Source organism: Gossypium raimondii, chromosome 7 (assembly GCF_025698545.1).
Source record: "Gossypium raimondii isolate GPD5lz chromosome 7, ASM2569854v1, whole genome shotgun sequence".
Taxonomy (NCBI): Eukaryota; Viridiplantae; Streptophyta; class Magnoliopsida; order Malvales; family Malvaceae; genus Gossypium; species Gossypium raimondii.
Window position 1 is genome coordinate 29599211 of NC_068571.1, and position 25592 is coordinate 29624802.

Here is a 25592-nt window from a genome sequence, read left to right on the forward strand (position 1 = left end):
CATAATAAAAGTTTTATTTTCTTTCTCTTCAAATACTTACCATGAAACCTTAATTTCTTAACACTTCTCTTATCTTTCTTTCTTCTCCATTCATGACTTTATGGTCTCTAACATGAAAACTAAGTATTTCATGTTGCTAGCCACTTGATTTTACTTATAAATGCACTTGGAAATCAAAAAAATTAATGAGAACTTGAGGTTTTCAAGGACCAAAATGATAGAAAGGCCAAATTTCTTTCTTTCTTCCTCATGCATGCCAGTGAGAAGAAGAATGAAGAAAATTCTTCATTTGTCATAAATAAATATCCTTAATAAAAATTCTAAATAACAATATATTACCAAACATCATCATTGTGATCCAATGGTCCATATTCTTTCCTTAATCTCTAGGTCACATGTCAAGGATATTTTTGTAATTTATCCAAAATTCTTTCGATCATTTTATCTCTAGTAAAATTTTATATTTTTATTTACTACCTTTTCCATATTCAAGGTATTTGCACTTTTTATCTTTCAACTTTTCTTATATTTGCATTTTAACCTCTTAAATTTCAAATAATTATACTTAAGTCCTAAAATTTTTCATATTTTTACAATTTAATCCCTGCCATAGGTTAATATATCACGACATATTTCTTGATTTAACTTCCTTTAGCATCCATCAACCTTCTCTTTTATCAATTATATATCTTATTTCATTTTACCAAGAAATTTACTATGTACAATCTTAACTTAATACCACTTTTTAAAGCATAGTGATTTTAGGGGTGTTACAATACCTCAGTGGTGAGTAGTTCTAATATTATGGTGTCTATATTGTAGAAGATATGGGAAAAAAACTAGACGTTTCTATCTGTTTATCCATCAAATATTAGGATTCAAGTTGTTATATATTTAATCTATCAACATTCCGTCGTTGCTTTCCCTAAACTTACCATTGTAACAAAAATAATGGGAAAATTTCCCTTTAGACAGCAAATAAACAAACAATTAAAAAGAAGGTTTATCCACCGCTTAAATGTAACTGTTATCAGTGAAATGTCCCACCATGCCTTTGCTTCTACCCCTTTGTTCTATTTATGTACATTGTACAACTTGCAACAACGGCGCATGTAGTTATTCTGCACACTTCCTCTTTCCGTCTTACTTCGCCATATTGGCAACGTTCCTTCAGTGAAGTGGTTTTCATCTGGATAATCTAACGGCTGGGTTTCAGATTTTCTCATGACACGAGCGAATCCATAACCAAGTGAGCATCCGCTAGCTTCGCATAGCTGTTCAAACACTTGAGATGTCAGAGTGTGAATGGCTATCTAATCAGTTAGTTGGTTCAATGTTTAATAGTCTGGTGATTTAAAATTCTTTGGCATCAAAAGGAGGGTGAGAGGGAGCAGTACCTCTGTTAGCTCTGCAAGATGACGGTACCTAAATTCATCGAGTGCTGTTGCAATCTCTTGTGCTGGCAGTTTAGCCTTTACCATAAAGAAATAGGGGGAGACAAAAAGTTTTAGCATATCAATAACAGAATAGCAGCTGAAGCATCAGATCCACGAATATGCAACATTTTCGTTCAGGATAACAAAAATAATAAATTAAACTCTCTGGTTCTTCCTACAGAAAAATTATGAACCTGTTCCTTCATTGCCAAGGAAAACATAAGGTAAACAAGTTGTTCAAGATTCCAATACCTGTGAAAGAATAGCACCTGCCAACTGCAGACTTGGTTCCAAGGTCTCTGGTACAACCTATGCTCAACAAGCAAGAAGAGAATTACAAGGGAACTCCAGAAGAAGGGAAAACAATTATACGCACAGAGGAGAATTTAGTAGAAGGTATCAGAATATTACAGCCATTGCCCCAGCTTTTTCCAAATTAAGGCCGTGATCAACATCGTGAGCCTGTACGAAAGTTTTCACATTAGGGAAATACTTGCTCAGAGCCCAAACAGTTCTATAATTGGGGCCGGGAGTATCCAAGGTTATTGTTGCAGCACATGCTCTTTCAGCACCAACTTTATGAAGGACCTAGTCTCCCAGTATTAAGAATGTCAAATATTGATCCACAACTTCAGCCAATTTCAAACTAGTTTCGTGTACCTCTCGACTACCAGTATCTCCAAAATAAAGAGAAAGACCCAGTGCGCGCCCCATGGCCACCCTATCACTGAAAGAAGAGAAATCAGTATCTTACCATGATGGATTGATGGGTTTACTTGTATGATTCTTTGTGATGTCCACCACTGTTATAGATTAGGACAGTATAACTTTACGACCATTTCCAAAATGAGTCAGGTCCATTTCCTAGAATGTCGTAGCTTCTTCAACAAAAATGTCAATTACATAGGAGTAGGAAAGTAATTGATTTGCATTAAAGAAGGAAAAATGTGCCGGGAAATAGGGCTACCCTTACATATAACAGTACAACAGTCTGGCGTCATTTCCATGGCAAGTGACATCTCGACTGTGGGCAAGTACTGCTACCCACTTTTTTCCCTTTAGAAAAGCATCTCAAAGAGTAAGGCCTCAGGTACCGTTCACCCAGGAGCCAACTTCCTCATGTATTTACTTCAATCTTTCTACCTCATAATCATGAACATACAAGATATACAGTAACTGGATATTTAATGTTATATCAATACATTGCATAAAATGGGTAAAAAAAGGCAAAAAATATAAAATGCCCTAAGTAAAAAAAATCCAAAAATCAACTGAGCCCTTAGTAAATCATGCCATGCGTCAACTTCTTTTTTTGTCAAATCGGCAATGACAGTTTTCATTAACGGAAAGAGCTAACTGATTTTGTTAAGAAATGGCTTGCATGTAGCTTGGTTTTGTTGTGGCATGCATGTTGCAGCTAGACAGCATGCTACTAATGTTTTGTATTTTGTATTTTGCTGCTTAGTTAAATTTGAACTAAGTTGACAATGTATTTGTTTTGATTCGGTGCTAATTGACTTGATTAAATTAGCTTTTCTATTTGTACAAGTTAAGTTTTATATGTTTCAAGACAAATTAGTGGTGTCAGGTATGTTTAGGTGACAGTTTTTGTTTTCAGTCAAGCTGTTTTGCTTGTTTAAAAGTTCTGTAAACTTCAGCTATCTAGATGATGAATCTTTTTTAGCATTTCTTCTTCTCGTTTTTGGTCCTTGTTAAGCAATTTGATTTAAGTTCACAGCCTGATTTCCTTGTTGTGTGCTGCAAGTCATTGAAGCTTGTTGCTCAAGACTCTGCTTTGTTTTCATTTCTGTTTCACAACACCAATAGATTTTCTTCTTCTTTTTTGTCACTGAAGGCTCAATTGGGTGTAATTTCTTTAGGGACTGAATTGATTTTTTATTTTTTTTGGTAAGGGCATTTTAGACCCCTTTTGTGAAGAAAACAAAACTCATAGTCATGGGCACTAGGATTTATGCTCTAGCAAAAGATGATGGATTTAGATGTTTGCAATAATCGGTTGACGTTCAAAAAATGAAACCTAACTGTAAAAATGCAAATAAAATTTCAGGTTACCTCCTCAAGTCAAGTGCAACAAATGGAACTAGCCGTTCTGAAAGAAGCTGAGCTATGATCTGAGAACAACAAAAACAAAAGAGAATATGCCATTGTTACAAACATATTTATACCAAAATTTCAAATTCAAGGGTACGAATATATAAACACCTGCCCAACGCGTCCAAATCCACAAATGATAATGTGATCTTGCAAATCATCAGTCTGAAAATAAAACAAGTCAAAGAGACAGATCAGCAAGTAATTATCAGTTATCCCACTTCATCAGGAATCAGATGCTTTAATATATTGAAAAAGAGTTCTGCTGAATACAGATACTTTATATTGCCCCCAATATTTAATAAAATACACATTAAATTAACCCTAGAACTGATGAAAATCTAAATAATTTTATGGAAAAATAGTTAGCTTTGTAGAAAATTGATCAATATTTGGAGAATAAAACAAAGAAAATGATAAAAAATATAATGAAAAGAGAAAAAAATTAATATGGAAGAAATAAAATTCCTTATAATAAACTTTTTATTTCAATCACTCTACTTAAATTCTTCATCACATACAACTCTTTATATAGGAGTTGTAAGTGACTATTCATCTATATCACTAAATGCTAGGAGTTGTCACTATTAATTTACATAACTTAAATACTATAAGAGTTATGACTATCCATGCATGTGTATAAATTTTCATATTCAAGTCTCTTCACTCTTCATAATGTGTGTAACTTTTCATCTTCAAGTCTCTTCACTCTTCATATTCAAGTCTCTTCACTCTTTTAACTTTTCATAATTTATTTGTACAGGATTAATTTAATTATGTGCCAACAATGCCTCCCTTAAATTAAACTTGCTTCGAACTCCCAACCTTTCAACATTTTTCTTGAAGACTTGTCCACTAAGCGGCTTTGTGAAGATATCAGCCATCTGATCTTCTGTCTTGCAATATTCATCTTGAATATACCATTATTCACTAGTTCCTTCAAGAAGTGATACCGAATGCGAATGTGTTTTGTCCTTCTATGAAACTTGGATCTTTTGTGACCGAAATAGTAGAACTATTGTCACAAAACAAAATCGTTGACTTGTTTTGCTTCTGCTTAAGACTCTCCAAAATTCCACGTAACCAAATCAATTGACATCCTGCATAAGATGCAGCGATATATTCAGCTTCTATAGTCGAAAGCGCCACAACTGATTGTTTCTTTGAACTCTATGAAACTGCACCACTACCAAGGTGAAAAACATAACCAGAAGTGCTTCTGCTATCATCAATGCTTCCTGCTAAATCACTATCCGTATAACTAATGAGATCAACTAATGTATTAGCTTTATAGAAAATTCCATAATCAATGGTTCCCTTCACATATCTCAATATTCTCTCGGCAGCCTCCTAGTGATTGGAGTAAGGTTTCTCCATGAATCTACTCACCAAGCTAACAGCATACACGATGTCAGGCCTTGTCGAAGTCAGATACATCAACTTCCCAACCAAACTTCTGAATATGGTAGAATTGACAAGCTTTCCTTCACCCTCTTTAGATAACTTCAGACCTGTAATGCATGGAGTAGAGACTGAATTCGCATTTTCCATCATGAACTTTTTTAGAACTTCCTTTGCGTAGCTCTCTTGTGAAATAAAAATTCCTTTCTCGGATTGATGAACTTCAATGCCTAGAAAATGATGAAATTCTCCCAAATCTGTCATCTTAAATTCTGCCATCATTGAGTGCCGAAATTCTTTCAACATCTTCACATCATTTCCTGTGAAAATAAGATCATCAACGTAGAGACTTACAACCATGAATCTTCCTTGAGAATTTCCTTTGATGTAGAGAGTATGCTCATATGGAGATTTCTGGAATCCACACTTCTAAAAATAAGAATCGATGCGGCTGTACCAAGCTCGGGGTGATTGCTTCAACCCGTACAAAGCTTTCTTCAACTTGTAAACTTTTTCTTCTTCTCCTTTTTTGACAAACCCTGGTGGTTGATCAACATAGACTTCTTCTTTGAGAACAACATTCAAAAACATAGATTTTACGTCCATTTGGAACCTTTTCCAATTGTTTTGGGCAGCAGGAGAAATAAGTAACCGAACTGTCTCAAGTCTTGAAACTGGAGCAAATACCTCTGTAAAATCTTCTCCTTCCTTTTGCTTGTATCCTTTTGCAACCAGTCTTGCCTTGTACTTGTTGATAGAGCCATTCGGATTCATCTTTGTCTTGTACACCCATTTGACTCCAATTGAATTCTTGTGCGGCGGTAAATCTGTGAGTTCCCATGTATCATTGTTTTCAATTGAGCAAATCTCTTCTTTCATGGCTTTCCTCCATATTTCTTCTTGATATGCATCATCAAAAGGAATTGGATCTTCTGCAAAGAAAGCAAAGAATACAGCATCATTTTTTACAACTTCATCCGTTACATCACATAACTCTTGGATGCTTCTCGTTTTTCGGATCGGGCTGGATGAAGAAGAATTTGATGAAGAACTTGGGGAAGCAGGAGGATTTCCTACTTGAGCATCATCTTCAGCATTCTCAATTACTACCTCTTCTTCTTCTTCAAGTTCAAAAGGAAAAATTGGCAAATTTTCTTTTTCAACTTTCATTTCTTCAAACATGGAATTTTCATCAAACCGAACATCTCGGCTTATCACAATCTTCTTTGTCACCGGATTGTACAACTTGTATGCCTTACTTCTTTCACTATAGCCAATGAAAATGCATTTCTCTGACTTGTCATCCAACTTGCTTCTCATTGCATCTGGAATATGAGAGTAAGCAACACTCCCAAATACTCTAAGATGACGAACACTAGGCTTTATACCATACCACGCCTCATGTGGCGTGCAATTCTCCAAGCTTCTTGTCGGTGATCTGTTTATAAGATAAATTGCACAGGAAACAGCTTCAGCCCAAAATCTTCTTGATAACCTCTTCTTCTTAAGAAGACATCTAGCCATTTCCATAATTGTTCTGTTCTTTCTTTCACACACACCATTTTGCTGAGGTGTATGGCGGACTGTCATTTCATGTCGGGTGCCACTATCTCGGTAATATTTCTCAAATTCTTTTGAAAAATATTCACCTCCACGATCTGTCCGTAAGGTGTTAATTTTCAGCCCAGTAAAGTTCTCCACTTCTGCCTTGAAATCTTTGAATCTCTGAAAAGCCTCTGATTTTTCTTTGACACAATACACCCATAACTTTCTTGAGTAATCATCAATGAAAGAGATAAAGTAACGATTATCTCCCAAAGATGAAACTGTCATTGGACCACAAAGATCCGAATGAATAAGTTGCAATGGTCTTCTTGCTTTCCACGAGGATTGAGAAGGAAAAACAATTTTGTGTTGCTTTCCAAGTTGACATGCTTCACAAACATCATCAAGCCGATCGATTTTTGGTAAACCTCTGACCATCATCTTCCTTGAAAGCATCTCCAAATTTCCATAGTTCAAATGTCCATATCTATCATGCCATAACTTTGAAATTCCTTTATGAGCACCAATAAAGCAAGACATATTTTGATTTTGAAGGGTGAGAGAGAAAAGATTATTTGATGCCACTCTAACTCTAGCAACAACCTGATTTTTCTTTGACAAATAGCAAGCCATGTCACGAAAATGAATATCATACCCCTTCTTCAAGAGATGCCCAACGCTAAGCAGATTATTTTTAAGACCAGGAACAAAATAAACTTCAGACATTTTCTCTACCCTTCCTTGCTTTGTTTTGAACTCCAACTCACCAACACCGCTAACTTTGTAAGCTTTTCCATCTCCTACTTTTACTTCTCCACAATCAGATTCAAAGAACTTTGAAAATAAATTTTTGTTACCTGTCATATGCTTGCTAGCACCACTGTCTATGTACCAGACATCATCAATCTCTCCACCATGAGATACGAGCAACAAAGTTTCTTGCTTTTTCTCTTGATTATTTTGTACTATATTAGCTTCATTTTTTTCTTCTTTCTTGTACCAGCATTCACTTGCCAAATGACCAGGTTTGCGACAATGATAACATTCAAAATAGCCACGACCTCTTCCTCTTTGATTTCCATGTCCACGTCCTCTTTGTGATCCTCTAAAATTTTGACTTTGGTTGGCTTCTTTCCATCCATTCTCTGTGCTTGCATCTTCACCTCTTTCATGAGCATTTGAGCCTCTTCCTCTAAAATATCTTCCTCTTCTACGACCACGATCTCTCCCTCTTTGATTTTTAAAATCTCCCTTCTTCTCATTTAGAGACAACTTTGACTGGAGTGCTTGATCTAGATCTACTTCCTTTTTCTTCTTGTTTAATCTTTCTTCATGGGCTTGCAACGAACCTGTGAGTTCATCAATAGTCATGGTACTCAAGTCCTTTGATTCTTCAATGGCTACCACAATGTAGTCAAATCTGGAATCTAAAGAACGGAGGATTTTCTCAACACCACGAATATCATCCATAGTTTCACCATTTCTTTTTAATTGGTTGACTATGGACAAAACCCGTGAACGATGTCGAAAATGATTCGACTGCTTTTTGCAATCTTTCAAACTCCCCTCGAAGAGTTTACAACCGAACTCTTTTCACCTTTTCATCTCCTTTGAATAAATTTTGTAAAAATTCCCATGCTTTTTTTACCGTGGTGGCACAAGCTGTTTTTTCCCAAGCCGCTTCATATGATTGAACTCCTTGATATATCCAAAATAAGGCTTGCTGATTTTTTTCCTTGATTTTCTTAGACTCTCTTTTTGAACTTGTGCTAATCCTTCCTCCTCTTCAGCCTCAACTTCATTATAACATTTTTCAACAATCTCCCAAACTTCTAGGGATCCAAGAAGAGCCTTCATTTGAATACTCCATTTGCCATAATTTTCTTTGGTTAATTGGGGAACAGAAGAAAGAGGAATAGAATTGTTCATTTCGATTGAACAAGGCTCTGATACCAATTTGTAGAAAATTGATCAATATTTGGAGAAATAAAACAAAGAAAATTATAAAAAAGTATAATGAAAAGAGAAAAAAATTTATATGGAAGAAATAAAATTCCTTATAATAAACTTTTATTTCAATCACTCTACTTAAATTCTTCATCGATACAACTCTTTATATAGGAGTTGTAAGTGACTATTCATCTATATCACTAAATGATAGGAGTTGTCACTATTAATTTACATAACTTAAATACTATAAGAGTTATGACTATTCATGCATGTGTATAAATTTTCATATTCAAGTCTCTTCACTCTTCATAATGTGTGTAACTTTTCATCTTCAAGTCTCTTCACTCTTCATATTCAAGTCTCTTCACTCTTTTAACTTTTCATAATTTATTTGTACAAGATTAATTTAATTATGTGCCAACAAGCTTTCTTTCTATAACTTATGGAGGATCCATATATCACTCATGCATCACATCTTCCATATCAAACTATTACTGCATGAAAGCAACAAAACATGGGTTCAGAGAACCATGGTAAGGCTGCTTTAGTTATTCACAAAATGCTTAGAGGAAAAAATAGGAAACCTACAAACCTTAATGGAGTTGGATGGTGTTAAAAAGTGGCTTTCATGCAGACCATTCTGTTCGAGCTGTGCAAGTTGCAGCTGAAGAACATGCTGTTGTTTTTTGTTGTTTAATTTATGTTTTGCTACTTAGTTACATTTGAACTAAGTATGTACTGTATTTGATGTAATTTGGTGCTGATGAATTTGATAAATCAGCTTAACCAAGAGTGCAAGCAATATTTTATAAGTTTCAAGACTATGTTAGTGGAATTAGGTGTGTTTAGGTAACATTTTTTTGTTTTTCAGACAAGTTGATTACTTGTTATATGTAATGAAATGATTTCAGTAATGATAGATGAATCTTTCAGCTAATTTCTCTTCTTGTTTTGGTTCTTGTTAAGCAATCTATTCTTGTTACTTCAAGACCGATTTCTTTGTTTGTTCAGCAAGTCACTATAGCTTCAAGCTCAAGACTTTGTTGTGATCTCTTGATTTATTTCTTAACTCCTACAATTGGTATCGAGAGCCAACTTCTTAGAAAACCTTTCTCTTTTCTACTCTTAATAATATGTCTTCATTCGTTTTCTCTCCAACACCACCACCAGTGTTCAATGGTGAAAGCTACCACATTTAGGCAGTGAAAATGAAAACCTACCTACAAACATTTGACTTATGGGAGGTTGTCAATGCTGATCTTGAACCACCACCCTTGAGAGCTAACCCCACGGTAGCTCAAATTAGGCAACACTCTGATTATAGAGCCAAGAGGTACAAGACAGTGTCCTGCCTCCAAAACAATGTGTCAAACTTGATTTCCATAAGGATCATGGCCTGTGAGACTCCAAAGTAGGCTTGGGACAAGCTTAAAGAAGAGTTTCGAAGTACTGAAAAAATAAGACAACAACAACTCATCAACTTAAAAGTGACTTTGAAAATTTGAAAATGAAGGAGTCAGAGACAATTAAGCAATATTCAAACAGGATTATGGCTATTATAAACAACATCAGGCTGCTTGGAGACCAATCCAGTGAAAGTAGAATAGTGGAGAAGGTTATTTCAACCTTACTTGAAATATATGAAGCCAAAATATCTTCCCTAGAAGACTCAAGAGATTTGTCAAGTATCTCTTTGCCTGAGCTAATTAATTCTCTTTATGCTCAGGAACTAAGGAGAGCTAGCAGACAGGAGGAGCATCATGAAGGTGCATTTCAAGCCAAGAGTAGACCAACCTCGAGCTCTTCTGGCTACAAAAGGAAGAAAACTTGGTCAGACAAGCTTAAAAGAGATTAAGCAAGAAAAAGATATCCACCTTGCTTTCGTTCTAAAAGGATTAGCCATCCAGAAGCAAACTGCTGGTATGGACCTGATGTGCAATGAAAGGTTTGTAAGCAGCTGGGCCATGTTGAAAAGATTTGCAAAAATAGAGGCCAACAAAAATAACATCAAGCTTAGCAGTTTAAAACGGAAGCTCAAGTGGCAGAAGAGAGCAATGCTCAGGAAAAGTAAGAATTTGTTGTTTCTTGTTCAGTAATCAGAAGAAATAGCACAAAAGGCCAGTTAATTGATAGTGGTTGCACCAACCACATGACACCTGATGCTGCTATCTTCAAAAGCATAGATAAAAACTTCAAATCGAGAGTAAAAGTGGGCAATGGTCAATACATCAAAGCAGAAGGGAAAAGAGATGTGCTGATTGACACTCATTCATGTACCAAACTTGTCTCCAATGTTCTCTTAGCACCTAAAATTGATAGAAATCTGATAAGTATTGCTTAGTTACTTAAAAAGGGATATTTTGTTCTATTCAAAGGCAAAGAGTGATTGATCAGTGATTCAAGGGGATCCAAGCTCATATCAGTAGCCATGACTGACAGAAGCTTTATTGCCAATTGAAATAGGGGGTCTGTTAGTGTCACAGGCCAAAGTTCAAAGCCCGTGACCATCATACCAAATGCATCTAATGGAGATCTATTGCTCAGATGGGGATAGAATTGGCCCGATTCAAAGAGGTATTGGACAAGCCTGTCAGATTGAAGCCTGGTTGGCCCGATAATGAAGAGATGGCAACTTAGGCTAATATGGTAACTAATCTTAGAAGATAGAGGGAATCATATCTTGTAAAGATTAGATTAGATTTGATATGGCTTTATCTTGTAAATCCCTAAAATAAAGGGATATGGTTAATCTCGTCCGTCGATGTAAATGTATCTTGACCGTCGGTTTTGGGGGAGCTCAACTATAAATAGAGAGCCTCCCCCTCATTTGTACTCATTCTATTGTATTCTGAATTCTTAAGAGTAATAGAATTCTGAGAGCATTTACTCAAACACCTTGTCTGTAATCTTTTCTGTGGCTTTCTGTTGTTCTTTGGTTAGCTTCTTTTGGCATAAATCACTTTCGCTCTTCAATTTGGTGCGTTGGAAGAGTTCTAAAAGAATCCTCACTTGATTTAAGGCTGACTTAGGTGAGTTTAGACGAACGGATCGCATAAGGCCGCACGGATTGCAAGAGAAAACTCTAGCCTCATGACAGTTGGTGTCAAAGCTTTTGGTTCGAAGGCACTGTTGGGATGTCGAAAGAAGTTGTTGGTCAGAGTGAGCCAATGGAGACCCGAGGAAGGGCCAAAAAAGCTAGTCAATCAAGGGACTTATTGTCAGCTTTGGAGGATCGAGTCGTCACTCTTGAGGAGTCCACGGGGGACGTCAAGGAGAGGATCGACGATGTCGATGATAGACACAACGATGGGTTGCGAACATTGCAAGAGCAGCTTAGGGAATTTGTGTAGGATACTATCGGTTCCTGGAGAATAAGCTGGCTGGAAAGGACGATGCTCTCGAGGCTATGGTGATAGCTTTGAAGGAGGAGATCAATGAGCTTAAGGGGGAGCTCAAGATTTTCAAGGTTGCCGTAGGGAATGGAATGTTGGCTTCAAAGCCGAAGCCACAAACGATAGATGTGCCCAAGCCGAAGGCGTTTAAAGGGGCAAGGTCCGCAAGTGAAGTGGATAACTTTCTTTGGGCCATGGAGCAATACTTCCATGCGATGAACATCGAGGATGATGTCACAAAGGTAAATACTGTTGCTATGTATTTCACTGATGTTGCTTTGTTATGGTGGCGACGTAGGTCCACTGATGTGAGACGTGGTGGGACTGAAATTGGGACTTAGGAGGAGTTCCAAAGTGAATTTAAAGCACAGTTTTACCCCGAGTATGTCGAGGATGAAGCTCAAGCAAAGTTGCGACGGCTAACGTAACGAGGCACGGTTAGGGAGTATGTGCGGGAGTTCAGTGAACTCATGCTCCAGATCTCTGATTTAAGCGGGAAAGAAGCATTTTTCTCCTTTACAGATGGGTTGAAACCATGGGCGAAGCAATAATTGCAACGTCGAGGAGTTCGGGAACTTACCAATGCCATGATGGTAGCGGAGTCCATAGTGGAACTTGCTCCGAGAAGGGACAGGTTTGAATCTTCCAAGCCCAACAGGATGGGCAATGGTGGGTACCATGAGGAGGATGAAGAGGGAAAAAGCTATGGTGGCAACGGTAGTAGCAGCGATGGTGATAGAAAACCACGAAATGGGAAGTGGAGACCTAATAGCCCGAAAAAAAAGAGGGGAAAGTTACGATGCTACTTTTGTAAGGGACCGCACATAAAGAGGAACTGCCCAAAGGTATCTTCAGTTTCGGCTATCAAGAGAAATGATGAGCCGGAAGAGGCGAAGCCTATTGAGGAAAAGCCATCAAGGGTCAATTCGACGGTGCTCATTCCTAATAAGAGGAATGGTAAAGAAGGGTTGATGTTTGTAGACATCAACATTGCGGGTCAGAAGCGGGGTGTTCTTATTGATACGGGAGCATCAGACTTGTTCATATCGGAAAAAGCTGCAGGGAAGCTTGGTCTGCCGATTAGGAAATCGAATAAGAAGATCAAGACAGTAAATTCTGAGGAGGCCCCAACTATAGGGGTAGTTCAGAATGTGGAGCCACAAATCAACGAATGGAAGGGCAAGGAAGACTTTGAGGTAATCCAATTAGATGATTACGATTTTGTACTTGGCTTAAACTTCCTTGACAAGATTCAAGCTGTTCTATATCCATGGGCTGATCAAATTCATATTATCATCGGTCCGTTAACAAGAATTGTTGTGCCGGTGCGTCGAGATATGAAGGTGGGGGCAAAGGTGTTATCGTCAATCCAACTAGTCGAGGATGTTTCGTATGGGAAGAACATTGACTCGATAGAACAGAAAGATACGAAAGCTCCTTCGAAAGTGTTAGTGACGCAAGAGTTCGATATGAAACCTGCAGATTTGACTGTGGAGCCAACACCTTTGGGAAATGTGGGTTGTGCATCGGGCTTCAAGGAAAAGGGAGCGATGCGAAAACAGTCGGGACGAGTAAATGCTGCGAGTAAGGTACATTACGAACATTTTGATAATGTTTTAAATTCTGACTTGTTGGCTTGGCAAGGTCGTAGGGGCCCTTTCAAAGTTCATGAGCAATGAGGCCAAGGGACTGTGGGCAATACGAAGCCAAGATGTGAGAATCAAGATGATTCAAGAGAGAACAAGTTAAAGTCGAGGCAAGTTAGAGCAGAGACTTCTTGCCAACAAGATGTACCAACGAGTACAACGGTTCAAGGGAAGACGCGACGGAAGCGGAGGCAAAGGTTCCGAAGGAAGGGACAACTTGATCGCAACGCAAGTCAGGGAGAAGCCAAAGCAACGAGAAAGTTCAAAGACGAATCATGTCAGTGCCATTCGGAAGTCGCAACGAGGGCGTTGCGAGAATGGATGGGGAAAAAGTCACGGGCCAAAGTTCAAAGCCCGTGACCATCGCACTAAATGCATCCAATAGAGGTCTATTGCTCAGATGGGGATCATTTGGCCCACAAAAATTGGCCCGATTCAAAGAGGTATTGGACAAGCCTATCAGATTGGAGCCTGGTTGGCCCGATAATGAAGAGATGGCAACTTAGGCTAATATGGTAACTAATCTTAGAAGATAGAGTGAATCATATCTTGTAAAGATTAGATTAGATTTGATATGGCTTTATCTTGTAAATCCCTAAAATAAAGGGATATGGTTAATCTCGTCCGTCGATGTAAATGTATCTTGACCGTCGGTTTTGGGGGAGCTCAACTATAAATAGAGAGCCTCCCCCTCATTTGTACTCATTCCATTGTATTCTGAATTCTTAAGAGTAATAGAATTCTAAGAGCATTTACTCAAACACCTTGTGTGCAATCTTTTCTGTGGCTTTCTGTTGTTCTTTGGTTAGCTTCTTTTGGCATAAATCACTTCCGCTCTTCAATTTGGTGCCTTGGAGGAGTTCTAAAAGAATCCTCACTTGAGTTAAGGCTGACTTAGGTGAGTTTAGACGAACGGATCGCCTAAAGCTGCACGGATTGCAAGAGAAAACTCTAGCCCCGTGACATTAGTGCCTACACAACTGTCTTAGATGAGTCCAAATTGTGGCATAAAAAGTTAGGTCATGTTAACTATTGGTCACAGCTTTAATTGTCCAAAGAAGATTTGGTTGAAAATTTCACAAAAGTAGCTGAACAATAGAGTGTTTATGAAGTGCGTCAGCTAGGAAAGCAAGTTAGGCTTCCATTTCTAGCAAACAAGGCTTGAAGGCACAGTTAGTCCACACTGATATGTGTGGCCCTATGAAGACTCAATCTTTGAATGGCAGTAGGTACTTCATTCTCTTCATTGATGACGACTCAAGATTCTGGTAGGTTTATTTTCTTAAGCTCAAGTTAGAAGTAGCCTTATTGTTTTGGAAGTTCAAGACAGCAGCTAAGATTCAATCAGGTTACAAGCTCAAAATAATAAGGTCAGATAATGGGACAAAGTACACCTCTGATGTGTTTCAAAGGTTTTGTGAAGAATCAGGAATTAAACACGAGCTCACCAACACCTACACACCTCAGCAAAATGGTGTCAATGAGAGAAAAAATCGAACCCTAATAGATATGGCTAGATGCCTAATGTTTGAAAGGAGTTTGCTTAGAAGTTTTTGGGTTGAGGTAGTGAATACTGCAGTATATCTTCCAAATAGGCTACCAATAATAGCCTTGTTTGAAAAAACTCCATTTGAAGCCTGGTTTGGATTCAAGCCATCAGTGGCTCACCTAAAGGTCTTTGGTTGCATCTATTATGCACATGTTCATGTAGTTAAAATGGACAAATTGGCAAAGAAGGCTCAACCTGACATCCTTGTAAGCTATAGTAGTGTTAAAAATGGTTATAGAGTTCTGGATCCTACAACTTACAAGGTCTTTATAAGTATAGATGTGGTATTTGATGATATGTCAACCTGGAATTGGGACAAAGGTGAACCAGAGTGTGCTACTGAAGACTTAGTGATAGGGCAAATTGATGTTGATTAGTGTGATCAAGAGTTGAACATTGATCATGTTCCAATTAGAGGAACCAGACTGATTAGTAAAATATATGAGAGGGAAGATGTATCTACTATTGAACCAACTTGTTTTGAAAAACCACAGGCACAAGAAGGCTGGAGGCAAACCATGCTTGATGAAATGAGCATGATTCATAAAAATCAAACTTGGGAGTTAGTTGCAAAACCAGTTCACAGGAAGGTCATGGGGGTGAAATGGGTGTTTCAAGCCAAACACAATGCTAATGGTACTTTGAACAAGCTAAAGACAAGGTTAGATGTGAAAGGATTCAGTCAGAAGTATGGGATTGATTACTTTGAAACATTTGCACCAGTGGCAAGACTTAACACCATCAGACTTTTGGTGGTTGGTTGCTCAAAGGCAATGGAACATACATCAGCTTGATGTAAAATCAGCCTTCCTCAATGGATTTCTTGATGAAAAGATATATGTTGAACAACCAGATGGTTTTAAAGTTGCTAGTGAAGAAACCAATGTGTACAAGCTGAGAAAAGCCTTGTATAGCTTAAAGCAGGCACCAAGGGCCTGGTATGACAAAATTGACACCTACCTGTCAAGCTTGGGGTTCGAGGGAAGCATTAGTGAACCAACACTGTATGTTAAGAAGGAAAGTGGTGAAACATTACTAATTGTCTCATTATATGTGGATGACTTGTTAATGATTGGTGGGAATGATGCTATGCTGACAGATTTCAAATGCAAAATGGAGAGTATGTTTGAGATGTCTGATTAGGTGAAATGCCTTACTTTCTTAGGATGGAAGTATCTCAGACTCAACAAGGGATCTTCATAAGCCAAAAGGCATTTGCCTTGAAAATTCTGAATAGGTTCTCCATGCAAAATTGCAAAGCAACTAGTACTCCAGTTGCTGTTGGAGAAAAGCTCACTAGACAAGGTGATTTCGAGAAGGTAAATGAATCAACCTATAGAAGCCTAATGGGAAGTCTACTCTACTTAACAGCCATAAGGTCTAACATAATTTTTGCAGTCAGTCTTCTATCCAGGTTCATACACTGCTGCAATGTAAATCATTTTCAAGCTGCAAAGAGAGTTCTGAGGTACATCAAAGGAACTTTGAGCTTTAGAGTTATGTTCACCAAGGTTGACAGCATGAAGCTTCTTGGTTTTGCAAAAGTGATTGGGCAGGATCCATTGATGACATGAAAAGCACTTCAGGGTATCTGTTTATCCTTGAATCAACTGTTTTTTGTTGGAGTTCAAAGAAACAGTCCATTGTTGCTCAATCAACAGCTGAAGCTGAATAGGTTGCAGCTGTAGTAGTTGTTAATCAAGCAATTTGGTTAAGAAAGCTCACAGCAGATATGAACTTACACCAAAGAGAAGCAATAGAGATTAGAAGTAATAATCAATCTACTGTTGCAATTGCAAAGAATCTAGTGATTCATGGCAAAACAAAGCATTTTAAGATTAAGTTTCAGTTTGTTAGAGAAGTGAAACAATCTCAAGAAATCAAACTGGTTCATTGCAGTTCTGAAATCAGTCAAGCCTCTTGGTGTATCAAGGTTTGAGAATTAGAGAGCAAGATTGGGAGTTTGCAGCATAGAAGCCAAGGAGGAGTGTTAAAATGTGGCTTTCATGCAGACCATTCTATTCAAGCCATGCAAGTTGCAGCTGAAGAACATGCTGTTGCTTTTGTTGTTTAATTGATGTTTTGCTACTTAGTTACTTACATTTGAACTAAGTATGTAATGTATTTGATGTAATTTGGTGCTGATGGATTTGATAAATTAGCTTAACCAAGAGTGCAAGCAATGTTTTATAAAAAGACTTTGTTAGTGGAGTTAGATGTGTTTAGGTAACACATTTTTTTTTTCAGACAAGTTGATTACTTGTTATATGTAATGAAATGCTTTCAATAATGATAGATGAATCTTTCAGCTAATTCCTCTTCTTGTTTTTGCTCTTGTTAAGCAATCTGTTCTTGTTACTTCAAGCCCGATTTCTTTGTTTGTTCAGCAAGTCACTGTAGCTTCAAGCTCAAGACTTTGCTGTGATCTCTTGATTTATTTCTTAACTCCTACAGATGGTTAGACATGCACCTCACTTTCGACAGGCAATAAACTTCGAACATCGTGCAGCTCAAAATGAGAGGAAATTAATTGGCCTCCAGCAGCAAGCCATGGTGTGAGGGCCATCGAGATTCCCACAACAAGGAACAACAATGAAGATAGCTGAGAAGACATTATACCCTGACAAAAACACCATTAATACTTGCATAAGCGACAAAACATTTCATATAACACTAAGAAGTTGGATTAGCAATCTTTGAATGGTGTTTTAGCAATAAATGCAGCCATAAACCTGGAACATGTGACACAAGTAATGACTATCACAAATTATAATGGAATAAATATGTGATTATTATCTTTGTTTTTTCAAACCACCTAACACAGGAGAAAATTGAAAGTGAAAACCAAGATCTACTAAAGATTTAGAAAATGCACGATAAACAGAAAGACACAAATAAGACAATCTCATGATGAAATGGTGTCTGTTCACAAGGAAAGAAACCTGATTAACAGCTTCACCAAAAGCTACAAATGCGAATTCTCCACCAGGAGCTAGAAGAAGGCCAACCCTTATGGCAGAGACGATTGAAATACCAAAAAGTGTACCAACAAATGCCACCAATATAATCTTACCACCAATTAACAGTCCTAGTGCCTCCATAATAACAGGAAAATTTGAAACAAGAAGTTTGGGGTCAGTAGACATGCCAACCTGAAAACTCAATAAAAAGTTGTCATAAGTTGCACATACCTCGATGTCTTGGTCGTCAATATGGGGAAGCACCAATAACCTAAAACTTAATACATGCCAATTAAGCATGTCTTATCATTCTCCTAACTCAGGATTGTAAAAAATTATATGAAGACTTGATACAACCACCCCTCCAAAGCTTTGTCACCTTCAACTATGGCATAAAATGATCCTCTACCTTATAAAGTCATAATAATGAATCTTCGTGATATTACTTCTATAATATTTGCATTAAATGGCGTCATTTTTTAAAAATATCTATCTTAAACTCCTTGCGTTTTTACCTACCAAAAATGACCTTACATCCAACAAAAGAACACCAAATAGGTTTTACGACTAAAGCAGAAAGTAATTCAAAGAAACAAACACCGAATCATTTACATATTATGGAGATACCAACAAATAAAATACCAACCGTCATGAAGAAGAGACCCAATAAGAGGCCTCGGTATGGAGCAATATCTGATTCAACCTGCAAAGAGAATTCAGTCTCTGCCAGAAGCAAACCAGCTAGAAATGCTCCCAATGCCATGGAAAGTCCAGCCTGTTCAACAAGAGTAAAAGAAAAAAGGAAGCATCTAAGGCATTATTATCACTACTACAAAAGAAGAAAAAAAAATTAAGAACAAGTATAGTTTTCATACCCCAGCAGTTAGGAGACTTGTCCCTAGAATAACAAGGAGTGAATTGGCAGAGAATATTTCTGGATTTTGATTTTCAGCTATTTTCCCATAAATTGGTCGGAGCAACTGCAAGAAAAAACTAAAGGTATATGAGAACCAGAAGATATTGTGTTTCTGAAGCATTACTCATTTCTCAGAGTTGGGCACAGGTATTGACAATCTTAAGTAAAAGTTCAGAAGATTAAGGGGTCAAATGCTTCTGAGTCAATACTATCAGTCTATTAGATTCATCATTATGTACATCAAACCTGTCGGAAATTGAGTTACCTCCACTTTGATGATACCACTTACACCCCACCCGGATATATTTCTACACTCTTTAGATTTTTTTTTAAGTTTCTTATCAGTCAATATTACATGATAAAATAAGACAGAAATTGCAATAAGACAATCATAAGCTATCGGAAAATCCTGAAGTCAAAATTTATGAATGTCTTAGATATAAAACTTGCCAACCGTCCACCAGCAATAATTGTAGTGATGGAAACTGCTGCCTTAACAACAGCCTTCCGCAATGGCTCTAAAACCAATCTGAAAACCAGAAAAATGAGATTACTAAAAGGTGCCAATATAAGATGTAGAAGAAGGTACCAGCTAATAACACAAAACCCAAGATTTTGGGGAAAGCACAAATTCCTTAAAGCAAATTAGTGGAGTAAGCTAAATGGAAGAAACATAAACAGAAATTAAGAAACCAATCATCAAAATCTGAGTTTGGAAGTAATCTTTATGGTTTATAGGAGAATTAGAACAATGAACTTACATACGTGTAAAAGACATACTATCAGAGTGAAAAACCACTATGGATCGAGCATCTAACATGTAATCAAACCAGAAAATACAACAAATCGATAAATAGAAATGAAGAGTATAGTAAATGAAAGCATAAAACTCATAGAAAGACTTGGAGATACTAAGCTTTATTTCTGAATTACTGGAATGAAAAGCAATGCTTACAATCTGCATTTAATTCTATATTTATAGTCTCACCAACACATGTTTCTGCTATTAACCACATGTTAACAGACTATAACAAATTAACCATCTATTAACAGACTACTAATAGACTCCTAACAGCATATTTCTCATTTGCATAACACAAAGTGAGGCAACATAGGAATCTTCAATGTCGAATGAAAAACAAAAAGGAAAAGTAAAGTTGAATTAATTAGAATTTAGAAGACCTTACCTCTCCTTTTGATGAATTTGGGGAGATAAGAGGTATGAGTATAAGCAAAACAACAACAGCCAAATCCTGGAAGAACCGATAACAGTCAATAAATTTTTTTCTTCCAACAACAGTCATCTAAATCAACTAAATGCCATGTAAAACTTGAAAGACTAACAGAAGAGGTTCCAAACACATCAAGCAGGTCTTATATTTGTCCTGATTGATGGTTTAGTCTAATCATTTATGAATTATTTTAAGCATTCCAGGAGCTGGAAGGCTTAAGGGCATAGATTACAACTTTATGTTGAGTAGATTTCTAATTTCATCTTTTGCTAACTTAAGTACAGATGCCAGTTTAAAACATGGAGAGAGGAAAGAAAATTAAAGAACCAAAAGGAAAGAAAAAAAGTGATACATGTATCATTTATCAAGATACATTTGGATAATCTGCAAGAGAATTATCATATCTGTCTGCAAAATTCAATTCATAAGAAATTACATCCTGAAGCCAATCCCTTTCTCAAGATCATAGGATAACCTGAAAAAGCAAGACAGAAAATGTAGAGCGTCCATGGCGGGAAGTACTTTCACCTCGCTCCTGTAATACCTGCAAATGAAGATAACAATTGCATGTTCGTCTAATGGATCCATGAGGTTTCAGTATCTTCTCTGGTAGGTATTTTACTATAAAAGAATATACATGCATATATATATATAAATATATACAAACCAATGCTAAAGTCTGATGCAATTGGGTCATATTGCTATTAGATGGATTTGTAGAGACATGGAAAGAATCCAAGATATCTACTAGCTTTCAAAGATTTTAAGATACTGCAGAGGAATGTAAGAGGAAAACAGATATACATAACATATTCAACAAGAGCAAGACATTCAAACCTTTAGCTCTAGGAATCTAATCTCACAAACTTTTATTCGCTTTCTTCATATCGTATAAGAGTGGTGTAATATAATGCTACGAGTAATGAAATCTGGAATTGGTCTACTTAGTTACCTGCAGGACGACAGCAGTTGAAGATAATGCCAGGCCATTCCCAATCACCATTGCAGCTGGACCAGGCTGCCCAGAAACAAAATGAGCAACAAGGCCAACTGCAACTGCTGTCACCAAGACCTGTATTATATAGTTAGTTAGAAGAAAATTTTCAAAGACAAAGTGACAACAATACAAAATCTATTTTCTCAGTTACCTGGGCAGAGCCTAATCCAAAAACATATTTCTTTATGGAACTTAACCTTTCAACAGATAGCTGCAAAAAGAAAAATAAGGGTTCAGATAAACAATCTTCTCACAATAATGGAGATTCAATAAAGCTGGAAATATGGATTTAAATAATAAATTCCACCTCAAGGCCGATATTGAATAGCAAGAAAACAACTCCAAATTCAGCAATTGCTTTGGTACCATGCACATGATGGATTATGGACAAACCATATGGTCCAATCAAGATGCCAGCAACCAGATACCCAAGAACAGGGCTGCCTAAAAATTGGAACAGATAGAACACAAACATCAGTTATATAAAAGGTTTCCAGAAGGGGAAAAGGAAAAATAGAACAAATAATGATAAGGAACATGAAAGCACAAAATAGTAGTGTACGGACCATGAGGAAACATCATAAGAAGCAAACAGAGAATTCAAGCATGAGCTCCAAAAATCTTCACAAAAAGTCATGAAGATCATACATTTTTAAAGATGAACACACTCAAATTAGGATAGATTTTAGTTACCCCCAGGAATTTTCTGGAATATAGGCACAAAAATTACACTTGCCAGCAGTAACCATAACACATCAAAGAGAGAGGCCTCCTCCACATTCATCTGGGAAATTCAAACATAGAAATAAGCTGTTGACAAGCAGCCATATAGAGCAGGATTAAGATCAAAACAATCAAATGGAAAATTAATAAATGGTGCAGGATCAAACACCTCTTGGTGAGGAAGCATTGCAACTATATTTTTATTCTTTTAGGAAAATTTTGTACTTTATGGATCATAGGCTTTGCATTTGGGGAAACTTCTTCCTAAAAGTGATCGCATCTGGCTGCTGCAGCAGCTGAGCACTCCTCTCTGTCTGGTTAGCATAGAAGGCAACCCTGTGATCAAAGGCAAGCAAACACTTTTTGAACATGATTTCTTACAAAAAGGAAATTTATTGATAAACAAAGTCAATAGAATGGCCCTTTTCTGAGGATTTGATTTGTTGTTTGCATTATGATCAAGCAGGGAAGTTTCTATAGCTAAACTTTTAACTGTTGCTGCCATGATCATAACATTCTAAAGAAACACATCTTGTTTCTACATCTTCCACCAAAAACTTAACTGAATACGTCGTTTGAGTCAAGAAGCGGGAAATCAACAATGCTCAGCCAATACATACAGGAAATTTATAGAAGTGATGATGAAATTAGTTAATGAAACAAGGTAGCAACTTTCAAAGCATACCAGCTCCAAAGAGCAGTAATCCTACAACAAGCTTAGGAATTTGTTTCCTTGCAGACTCCAAAAAACCCTGGGCAACTGATGCTGGTGTGAATTCTGTCCCATCAACAGTTAAGGAAAAGAATGATGCAGATAAGAAACGGGAAGATTTATTCAACAATGACTTTGGCGTATTAAGGGGTGAACTCTCCGTCGTCAGATTCTTCGGAGAATCAGACTTCTTTGGTTTAACATTTTTTGACTTTTCTGCTTCAACTTCAGCTTCTTTTATAGAATCTAAACCCAACATTACATTCTCATGATTACTGAAATCAAAGAATTGTTTGTGGTTTTCAAATCTTTTTTTCGCTTCGTCAGATAAAATGTCTGCTTTAGGCTTACCAATCAAAGTATCACCATTATTCAAAGCATCCCCTTTTATTTCAAGAAAAGCATCACTATAACCCCCTTGACTGATCTTCTCCTCCTTGACAATATTCCCTTCACCCAAAACCTGCCCCTGGGCGGATTCAGCAGTGTCAACAGTCAAACTAGAAAGAGACTTTTCAGATCTTTTTAGGGCAATCTCAGCACCATTCAGACGCTGTGTAGCCTCCACTTCGAAAGCAACAGCTTTCTCTGCTAAAAGCATGATGTTTGCCACATCTTCCTCAGCTTCCAAGGCATCCATCTGTGCATTCTCTGCAACCTCTTTCAATCTCTCCACTTCTTTCAGCAACTCCTCCTTTTTACCCCACACTTGCCTTAACTCTACTTCACAATTTGCCAACTTCTTCTGACATTCTCTAATCTCATATTGTGCATCCAATAGCACTCCATTATCTTCCCTAACATTCATTTGAGCATCACTCTTTCCATAACTTTCTACGGAACCATTTCCATTTTCCAGAAGTTCAAATGAGTCTACTGCCACCTGAAGCCTTGCCTCAGCTAAAGATAGTGCCATCGTTGCCTTTTGAACAGCCTCTTTAGCAATGCACTCTTCATTGACAATGTCTTGCATCACATTAAGCCTGCTATTGACATGATTCCAAGCTTTAGTTGCTTTGTCTCTCGAGGCTATTGCAGCTTCTAATATTTCCTGAGCCTTTTCCTCAAACATCCTACTGTTAAGACGAGCTACTTTCAATTCCTCCATTGCCTTGTGCACCAATTCCCTCAACTCAACCAGGGTAGGTGTTTCCACTTCACCACTTACATTTCTCACTTCTTCTCCCAGACCACTTGAGCTCTCATTACTACTCTCAGCAAATTCCGCATTGTGATCATTCCCATCAGCATACGGTGACGAACCATTGCCTTGACAATGCGACCAAACACCTCTTACTTTCGATACATCATGTAAACCACAAAAAAATGATGTAGCCAAATACGTACCATACTATCAAAGTTTCCTTTGAAAACCAAATTTGAACTCAAACGACTGCTATACGCCATGTTTCTCTTCATTTTCTCGGGGACCAAGTTTTGATCCATGCTTGGGATTGAAAACATTGTAACTAAAGTTTCTACACCTAAATGGATCCAGTATCCTATATCTAGTACCTTCATCACCATGAAAGATAGTGGGATGCTTATAACAACAGGTAAAATCCATCTTTCTATGCCACACCAATCTTTATTCTTGGCAGAGCGTTCCAAGCACTCCCATTGACATTTTATCAGACAGCTGGAAAAACAATCAAAGTATCAATGAATCCACCCTAGCAGCCCTATAAAAGCTATCCAAAACATACTTTTATACAATAAACATATACCTATACGTGTATGCATGCCTATGCGTATGCGCAGAAATTACGTAAGCGCTCTGTACAAAAAATCGATCAAAGTGAAGAGTGAGCACTGACCGATCAAAGAAACGAAAGAATGTTTGAAAGAGGCAGAGTTTGAGAGGAGAAGTTAAAGAATAAAGAGCAGAAAAAACGAACTGATAAACAAATCAACGTGGCCTTTTCTTACTTCTATTTGTTGGAACAATGGCAGCAGCAAACATCAAACAAAGTTACAAAACTGTATTTGCAAGGCTGAAGCAAGAAGAATCGAAGCAAAGAAAAAGCAAAGCAATGAACAAAATTGAATACTCAACAAAGTTAGAATCGAACATTACAAATTTTTCATTTTAAAATTTGAAATAAAAGGAGTTACAATTTGTTCATTTGATGATTACCTACTAATCTAATCGCCTCCACTAATTTACAACCAATGTAAGCTTAAGTCAAATACAAAATGAGTGACATATCGCCTTTTACATCGCCTATCTAATCACAAACTTAATCTTACTAACTATTAAAGCTAGTTACAATTAAACCGAACTAAATTACATCAAAACAAAACAAAGAATGTCGGTTGCTTCATTTGGTCCGAAAACCATTAAATGCGCACTCAAGCAAGATGAGTGAGCTCGATAGGCTGCTTGGTCTCGACAAAGTAGCATGCTTCGGCTCCATGTTGCATTGTAGTCTAGCTTTCAACACTCCTCCTTGGACTGTATGCAACACATTCCAATTGCACTTCTCAAAGATTCAAATCGAGCACCCTAAGGACTTGGTCATTATGTCGACCAATTGTGCCCTCGAGTCGCAATGCACAAGGTCGACTTCCTTTGCTTGTTCACCTCTCTAACAAAATGCGCTTTGATTTTAAAATGCTTAGTCTTACCATGGAACATGGGGTTCTTGGCTATTGCAACGCAAACCGATTATCCACCCAAATTTCGCTTGCTTCATCTTGAGTTTCATTAAGGTCATGAAGCGCTTCCTTAGCCAAATGGCTCGATTAATCGCTTCCCCGCAAAGAATGTATTCGCTTGGTATGGATCGAAACAACAGCTTGTTTGCTTTTGAACTCCAAAAAACATCCCGATCCAAGTGTGAAGAAGTATCCGAGGTACTCTTCATGTCATCGAGGATCCCGCGATCCTTTGTCGAGTAGCCTTCTAGTTTCAATTGGTTCCCACTTTCAAACATTACACCAAAACTAGCAGTGCCCTTGATGTATCTAAGGACCCTCTTTCCTGCCTTCAAATGTGCCTCATTGCAACAATGCATAAAT

At 37.4% G+C, this 25592-nt stretch overlaps 1 pseudogene; it reads right to left on the reverse strand.

Annotated features, from left to right (window-relative positions):
* Positions 1-770: 770 nt before the first annotated feature.
* On the reverse strand, positions 771-24138 carry LOC105797191 (K(+) efflux antiporter 2, chloroplastic-like; annotated as a pseudogene).
* Between the last annotated feature and the right edge of the window lie 1454 nt (positions 24139-25592).